The following is a 9536-nucleotide window of genomic DNA, read 5'->3' on the forward strand; positions in this document are numbered from 1 at the left end:
ATGTATTTTTAATATTTTTCAACTGATATTGTAACAATATATCAGGAGCTTTGTATTAAATTTATACACTTTTTGGCCCAACAGATAAAACTTTATTGATATTTATAGAAAAAAAAACTAAAAAAAATTAAAACTGAAAATGTTCGTAAACAGCTCAAAAAGAGTCAAAATATTTTCAAAATTGTATAGTGTATAGGAAATGCTAATATAAACATTCAGTAAAATTTTCATGTATCTGCAGTCATTCGTTTTTGAATTACAACAAAATAAGGAAATCTCATAAAAATTTAATTTGACTTTCTTATAGATATTTTTTGTTTGATAAAGGTAGACAATCTTATAAGGAATCTTGTATTACATTTTCATATCTTAGATTTAAAAAGAAAAATTTTTATGAATTTCTAACTCGAAATAATTTGCAAATTTTCGTGATTTTTCCATATTTTGTCATTTTTTGAACTTTAAATGTTTATAAAAAAAAACTGTGACTAACAATTTTTAATATTTTTCATCTGCCTTTGAAACAATATACTAGGAGCCTTCTATTAAATTTTCAAGCTTTTTTATCCAACAAATAAAATTTTATTGATATTTTTAGAAAAAAAACTAAAAAAAAATGGAAAATGAAAATGTCCGTAAAGAGCTCAAAATAAATCAAAATATTTTAAAAATTTTACTTTTGACCCCCCAAAGTACCAACTAGATTCACTTTCCTATCAGAAAAGGTACTGTTGAAGAAAATCCAAGCACTTTTACTGTCCTAAAACGTGATGACAGACACAAAAATAAAAAAAAAAATAAAAAAAAAATAAAAAAAAAACACACATCATTGTAAAATCAATACATTCATCGTTCCACTCAGAATCTAAAATAAATAAAAAAAAAAATAAAAAAACACACATCATTGTAAAATCAATACATTCATCGTTCCACTCAGAATCTAAAATTGAATTATTGTTAAATAAGGTTGATAATAACGAATTTATTTTAATTAATATTAAGTTATAAACAATTTTTGTAATGTCCCCACTTATCTACTTGTACCAACTATTTGAACGTTATGAAATATAAACACGAATATAATTATGAAGTACCCATTCAACAATAATTTCAGTATGTCGACATTTTTTTTTATGTTATTTTTTCTAGATTATTATTTTTTTTATCGACAATTGATTGTACTTCACGCACATATTATATTATGGACATTGACTATTTAATATAAATATAATATGCAATAGAATATAATAATGTTATATAACATTGCATGTTACTTTTAAAACATATTTGCATTGAACGAAGGTTAGAGAAAAATCCTTGCATCTCTTAAATTGTTTTAATCATTTGACCCACTAAAAATTCTACATTTTTATAAACTTAATCAGTAGTGACCACTAACCAATTGAATTATTGACTTTTTCTAACATTTACAGCTAAACCATTCTTCAAATAAACTGTAGGTATTTTGTTCTAAGTTTTTGTAAAACTTTTTGCTTTTGTTCTGAGATCAAATAAATTATGTCAGTGGGTGGATCTGTAACCCACCCCCTCACATTCCTTCCTATCAACTTTTAGTACTCCTAATAGAGCGCATTGATTCATTTGAAACCCATCTATTATTTTTTTGTTTTCCTGTTAAAAATTAATTAAAATTACGATATAATAACACATTAAAATTTTACTCTAGTGTTTTACGTTGATCATTTTCAATGCTGATATAATTTGACCTTTATTGAAACATAATGTAATGCCCTCCTCCCACCTCTGAACAGTTAACCTAAGTGGACCCGCACCGCAATAATAAAAGAGGTTTCAACAGGTAGGGGCGAAGGGTGGAACTTTTTCTCTGGGTGACAAATACACTGGATCCAGCACTGTATGTTGTATTGCACTTTGTGGTATGATAGACTAATCGTGATTGTTAAATGAAATATTATTATGGCTGATAACCGAAAGAAGATAGACAAAATAAATACAATTGAACGTTTACGTTTCTGTGCATTTTATTATATAAAAAAAAATGCATATCAGTGATGCTTCTGGACTATGATTGAGAGGAATCAATTTTTAACCTATGAAAACATATAGGTACCTAAACCTACCTATTAACTATACAAAATCTTAAATCTGTTGTTTGAAACAATAATTTACTACACCAAGTAATAAAATAAACTAGTTCTATAAAATAGACAGTCATTAATATTTTTTAAATTCATATTGGTTATTTAAAGTAATTTTAAATTGAAAATCACAAAATAACTCTGTTATCTATACCCACCTAGTCATTGTTTTTGTTTCACTAATTCATGGTCACTTTTCTATACTGTAAAATACCAAAAAAAATTGAAAAAAAAATACAGTAAATTAATTATAAGAATATGAATGCAAAAAAAAGTTGATCGACAAAGGTCGATTTGCTCCCAAGAATTATGATTTTTGATATTGAACGGGTCGGAATACGCTGTGCTATCTCCGGATGGTATAGCCGGTATAGGTATGGTATAGGATGGTTAAATGCTTTCGAAAATTACACGGTTGTTGAATGCGGTCCAATCAATAGGTATCTCTGACATCAATAGGTCGCTCTAAAATTGATTATCAAATCAGCTTTACTAATACAAAATATGACATAGTATTCACATTATAAACTATAACAAAATATTATTGGTTAAAGAAAAGAGTCTTATTACTAAAATTAAAGCCAATAATCTAATCACAACAATATAATATAATCTCTCAAGTTTTCAGATGACACTGAAAGGATTGGAGGTGGTCAAAACAAAAGGGGTATTGAGTAGGCAACTATTATTACTCGTTACCTATGTATTCACTTATTTGTGCGTAGTGCATGAATAGTAATATTTGAACATTAGTTGTGTAAGTACAATAACTGTATATTTCATTATCCTATCACATCCGTCGTGCAACGTTCGTTCGGTTAGCCCAGTGGTTTTCAAAATTGTACTAAACACGGCACACCGTGCTTTCTAAACAATTTTCACGCTGTTTGACCTTTTTTTTTTGCACTAAATAGTTATATGAACAATATTGTTTTGAATTTGAAAAACACACCAGTTGTAGTGGCCCCCAGTTTGAAAACCCCTGGATTATCCGCTAGTTAAGTATGAAAATCCAGAAAAATCTACACATATAATTTATTATTAAAAACATCTGCGTTATAAGTTTATAACGATCCTTAAAACAATATTTGGATTCTTAAATTCTTTCTCGGGTTTGTCGGAGTTTTTTAGTGCAATGCTGTTTTTTCGTAGGGGAGTCTGGTGACGTACATTTTCAAAATAACAAGAAGTCGCGACGCTGAACGCAACGCAATTTGCCATCAAACAAACTATTTTGCACTGAAAATAAGCAAAAACACAACACAGGTTTATGGGTCTCAAATATTTCAATACTCCCCAACCAGCTGCATTGCTCGTAATATGAACGTCGATCCCAGTGTGAATGTCGTACAATGTACGATAAGCCATGCGCTACCTACTGTAGTAGGCCACAGTAGATATACAAATTTGGTTCCCGGTGTCTCCACTAGATTGCGTTGTGATTCGTAGCTTTGGCCCATTGTGTCTCACACATACTTAGCCACTTAGTTGAATGGAAAATCAGTCTATCAATAATAATACCATTGGGCATTGACTGCATTGAGTATAAGATATTGTATAATATACAATAGTACAATACAATTAATGTATTACAATACACCCATTGTAATTTACCTGAAATAATTTTGAAAATGGAAAATATATAACTAAATATTTTGAGTATTTGATATTTATTTTCTGTACATGATTTTAAGTCCATTCTTAGAATGACACCCATTGTGAACTTAGATGAGTATAAAATATAAATACTAAAATAATAGGTAGGTATTTAATATAAATCTTCATATAATAGTGATAATATAATGTATAGTAGGTAGGTACATATTATTAAATACATATCAATAATTTTAAGAATTTTTAAGACTATTATTTGGACCTAGATTATAAAATTGTAAGCTTAGTCGGTCTATTGGTCGGTAGTAGGTACCTATGTCTTTTCCCTTTTTCCATAACCATACTAAATGTATTTCACCTTCTAATGCCTAATACGGATAGAATCTAATAAAATAAAAACTCACAACAGTTCTTTTATTTTAAACATTTTGTTCAACGTTAAAAATAGGGAGTTTTAATAAGTACCTAATTAAAAATGTGTTTTAATTAAGTATATAAATTACAAAATATAATTTTCTAGGGAACTTTGTGATTACTTGGTCCATTTGCTAACCACTCTAAATAGTAAAACCTCCTAGGATGTTAAATACAAAATACTTTTTAATTCTGGGCTTGAAAATGTTATTATAACGTTATATTTGACAAAAATAATTTAATTTGTAAACGTGATTATAAGGGAAAGCGATAATCAAAAATAATTAAATAGGTACCACAGAACAAATCATAACGATTAACAAAATATATTATATATCATTAAACAAAAAATAACCCAAAACGAAATAATTTAAAATCCATTTATTTAAAAGCTATACTGTTTTCGTAGAAATATTTATTTCATGCATACGGGTGCATTAGAATTGATTATATTATATTCCGTATTCGAGCCCATTACCTAGCTAATGCCAACATTAGTTATTATTTAATATTAATAAATTTGATAGGTATTAACACTATTCTGAATAACGATAAACGCAAAACTTGTATAACATTTTAATTGTAAATAACATAAAATCGAATTTTTTTTCAAATTCAAGCGCTGCTTTTTATACTTCAATGCTCATATATAGTTAGGTATTTACTTATATAGCGAAAGGATCTAGAAGGTACAAGTAGCTTGCAGGATTAAATCTTACTCGGGGAAAGATCAGCTCTTGATATCTGATGGAACTATTTTAAAATAGGTTTTGAATTTCTGGGTCAATATTGAAAGGCCGGGTACTTCACTTTGAAATCTCATTTTAGCCAAGGAACCAACTTTCAAATTTTAAAAATAACCTTGCAAACTCTTGTCAATTACCTGCCAACTCTATTATAATTTTTAAATGCAAATTTCACGAAAATAGTCTTATGAGTTATTTGGGAGGACGTCGTACCCACATTTGCTGTCTCTGTCTTACACACGTATGACATGGCAAATTTTCGTTCACTAGTTTCAATAGTGTGCTTTTAATATTAGAATGAATTGACCTGTCATCAAACTTTAAAGTAAGAATATTATCTGTGTTCTCTCGTTGGTTTTTGAAGATATTTTAATTTGAAGTGAATTATGAGAACATTCAAATATTAATAATTTACATACACATAACTCACTAAAAAATTAAAATACCGTAAAAATCAACTATAGAACACAGAATGTTCTAACCTAACAGTTTTATAATATTAGGTAAATTCATTCTTGTAACAAAGCTGACAGCACATTATTGAAACTGGTGAACATCAATAATTGATGAAATCGCACTATCAGCATCATTACAATATATGGCACAATAAGAAGGTGGATATATATGATAATAGTATATATAATATATATACCTTGCTTGTAGTGATTGTATTTAACGAAAAGATTGAAGGCGTCAAGGATAGGCAACTAAAATTGTATGCACGATTAAAGTTTCCGAAGCGACAGTATGACAACGCCTACTTCCAAGATATAGGTAATTCAACACATAGCCCAACGGTGTGACGGTAGGCAGCAATGACGCGACAATGGACAACAAGGAACCGAAATGCACCAAGGGTGTGAAGGATACAAGTTATACAATGGGAAATAGGATTATGCAGTTTAAGTATATGGTGGGCGGTCTCTGTGATCGGATAGGTATGGTGCAATGACCACAGAGTTCACAACAATTGGATATAATCTCACTACTAACTTATGCTACGGAAGTATGTCCAGTTGCCACGATATCCATTGAATGATCCAGAATGTCCACGCGTCAATGATTAAGGTGGAGGTATACCGGGTGATACTTTTATCATTGAACACTCATTATTTCAAAAAGAGTAAATTTTTTTGAAAATATTTTTTTTACATAGTTTCAAGTCGCTTAAAAAACAACATTTTTCTTAAAAAATTATATTTTTAAATATTTTTTATCCTTATAATTTTTTAAGTTTTTTACTTTTTTGAATTTTGAACCCCGCGAAATGTTTGTCCACTTCTCCGCTCACCTAAACTTTAAATATTTATAACTCATAAACTACTCACCCGAAATTCGATTTTCATGTATCAAAATATTAAGAAAAATATTCTGCTTTTGAATATAAAATTAAAACCCAATGTTGTCATTCAAAAAAGTAAAAACTTAAAAAATTATAAGGATAAAAAATATTTAAAAATATAATTTTTTAAGAAAAACGTTGTTTTATAAACGACTTGAAACAATGTAAAAAAATATTTTCAAAAAAATTTAGACTGAAATAATGAGTGTTCAATGAAAAAAGAACCACTTGGTATATGGTTGGTCGATGCACAGCGCATTGCACCTGAACGGCTACTCACACAACGCACAATGGTTGCTGGCGGACTTACGCTAATGAAGAATGACGCAGATGATATTGCAATGATCACCGTACGCTCAATTCTTATTAACTATTGTCAGTCTGGACTATCTAATAGAGAGGTAGGTATTATAAACGTAACCAAATAAATAAGTACTCACCGAATTGTGAACGATATATGATTTATTGGTATAAAATATGATCTGCAGATTCATTATCCGTGAAACCAGAGAAAATTACAATGATGTGTCATCTTACTGATGACGACAATGATTATAAATATAACGTGTATATAAAAATGAATATGAACGAAAAATTGGAAGCTGCTTTAATAGCGAGCGTATCCACTATCCAGTACACACACAACAACAATAATGATACAGTATTATAATACGAACTCTTTTTAATTATGTTGGCACAACGTAAAAAGAAACAAAATAAAAAATGTATAAATTATGGCAGTGCTTACATTGATTTAGCAAAGACATTAGAAGAGACATCAAATAAAGTGGATCATGTTTGTAATGCGTAGGAAGAGACGATGAAGAGCGGGAAGAAAAGAGTTGTCCATTGTGCGTACTGTACATAGTCACCGTTACGGCGTTACAGACGTAGACCGTAGTGACGGAAATGCTGACGACAGCAGCATGAACACAAATTGTTTAAGTTAATTGTTTTTATTACATTATGAAAATATATGATTTGATTATAAACCCCTCACAAAAACTTGTTTTAGCTACGGCCTTGGGTATATGTTTGTGTACTATTAATAATCAACAGTAACGTTATAATAATATATATTATATTTTATTATTACATCTTTATAACTATAAAAATAACATTTTATTATTATTCATTAATATTTCAAAAAGTAACTGTTTTTAACTAAGTTAAGATACTTTTTTCCAATTAAAGCTCCTGGTGCCAGTTTTTCAAATTTTCCACAATTCTATGAAATTTGAAAATTAAATTTTATACTTTAGTTGCCACCTCAATAATACCACTTTTCCACTAATCTACTACTAGATCGATACCTATTTAGGGGGGGGGGGGTTGATAGGGTGTATTATATCGAAAAAATTACTTTACGGAAATAACTCTCAAGCTTTGTAGAATTGTCGGATTTTGATGACTATTTTTTTATCTGAAAGAAAAAGACTTCCTATAGCCCGCAACGATCTCTAATTTTGTATTTTATTTCAAATAATGGTATTAAAAAAATTGTAAAAAAATGCTTTTTATCTTGAATTTTTTTAAAGTTTGAGAATAAAATATTGAAAAACAGAGATTGATGCGGTCTGTAGAATATTTCCCTATAGCAATTTAAAAACAATATGATATTTGGTTGATTCTACCTATACAAGGTGGTATTGTTATTCCCGCAGTGTATTTTTGAGGACAAAATAGCATCAACGCCTTAGCTAGTGTAACTTTTACAAGTAAAAAAATTACTTTTAACTTTAAATTTGATTCAATTTTTCTATATTATTTTAACTTGACAAGTTAACAAAAAATCAGTTTACTTGCCGAGAGTCAACAAACAGAATTTTATTTTTATATTTTATTGATATTATTAATATTATTATTATTATTATTACTATTATTCAATAAGCTAATAAATAATAATAATATTACTTTACATAACATTGATCAGACTCTCTGATCACATGCGTTGGTGGTGTAATGGTCAGCATAGTTGCCTTCCAAGCAGTTGATCCGGGTTCGATTCCCGGCCATCGCAGATATTTTTTTGCAGTTTAATAGAACTTTTTGCGTTTAGTTAATTTTTTGGTTTATATTTATACTTGTCTCTAAGTCAAGGATCACAGGCGATAAACCATTTTTTAACGGTCCCTTTTTAAAAGAATATAATATTTTGAAAACGATAAATATTATTGCATTGACAATTTGACATGTATAATTTATAAAACAAAAACAACAATATGTTGGTATTTGAAATCAGACGCTAGAGGTTAGACGACCCATATAAGCCGTACCAGTAAATATGACAATTTTAATGATCTTTTGTTGTTTTTTCTTTATTTATAATTTATGCAAATGAAAAAATGAAAATCGGTAAAGGTTATAATTAGCTTATAAGGTTGGCGAGGCTTATTCTTACAATATTAACCCGTGCAAGTAATGCAAATGCGCAATAATATTGTTGATATTAATTATGTATTCTAACTTGGCAAATTGTCTATATTTTAAATATGTATTAAACAAATCAATATTAGTATGCATAGCAGTCTTGAGAAAGTAAAAAAATCAAATGAGTTTCAATGAGACAAAATGTTTGGAGTACAATGGTCAATGAGTCGTAATATATCTCATTACGATAGAATATTATTTATTATTTCGTACCTACATAAATGATATCTTAATTAATATTAATTTTTAGTCAAGGTCAAAGTAAAACTTAAGAACTATTAATTTAAATTAAAAGAAAAATATTTCATACATTAGGTATTTGTTTTTTTATTTCAGTGAGTTATTCATATACTCATAATATAGTATAATATATATTACTATAAGGGTGTATTAATAAAAAAAAAACACGTTTTAAACATGTAAAAAAAACCTTTTATTGAAACTCTACAAATTATAATAGGCAGTTATTATAGATAGTTTATAGGTAGCATACCTCATCACGTCATTGTTTAATAATTAGTGTTTGAAAATGTCATGAAATTAAAAAAAAATGAAATATTTCAAACTGTGTGAAGTAGTTCAATTATCATTATTTTTGTAGTTTTGTCTTTTGAATTAATATTAAATAATTAATCTAAATAAATTAAATACCTACCTCATTAGTTATTGACACACATTTTTTTGCTGTACCTATTATTTTATGTAAAAATGTTAAATAAATAAGGAGTAGATAGGTATATTGTATATGTACCATGTACGTGGTAACTTATATAGTTATCAGTGCTCGAATTGGGAATTAAGTAGAGGAGCTCAATCCAACAATTTATAAACTGCGTTCCAAGTGCAAAATTATTCAACGCAGAACTTGTG

The 9536-nt window shown here is 28.5% G+C and overlaps 1 non-coding gene across 1 annotated transcript; it reads left to right on the top strand.

The window, feature by feature from the left end:
- Positions 1 to 8184: 8184 nt before the first annotated feature.
- On the top strand, positions 8185 to 8256 carry TRNAG-UCC. Its single transcript has one exon. It is a non-coding gene; the product is annotated as a tRNA-Gly (tRNA).
- Positions 8257 to 9536: the final 1280 nt, after the last annotated feature.

This window comes from Acyrthosiphon pisum, chromosome X (genome assembly GCF_005508785.2).
Source record: "Acyrthosiphon pisum isolate AL4f chromosome X, pea_aphid_22Mar2018_4r6ur, whole genome shotgun sequence".
In the NCBI taxonomy this organism is placed as follows: domain Eukaryota; kingdom Metazoa; phylum Arthropoda; class Insecta; order Hemiptera; family Aphididae; genus Acyrthosiphon; species Acyrthosiphon pisum.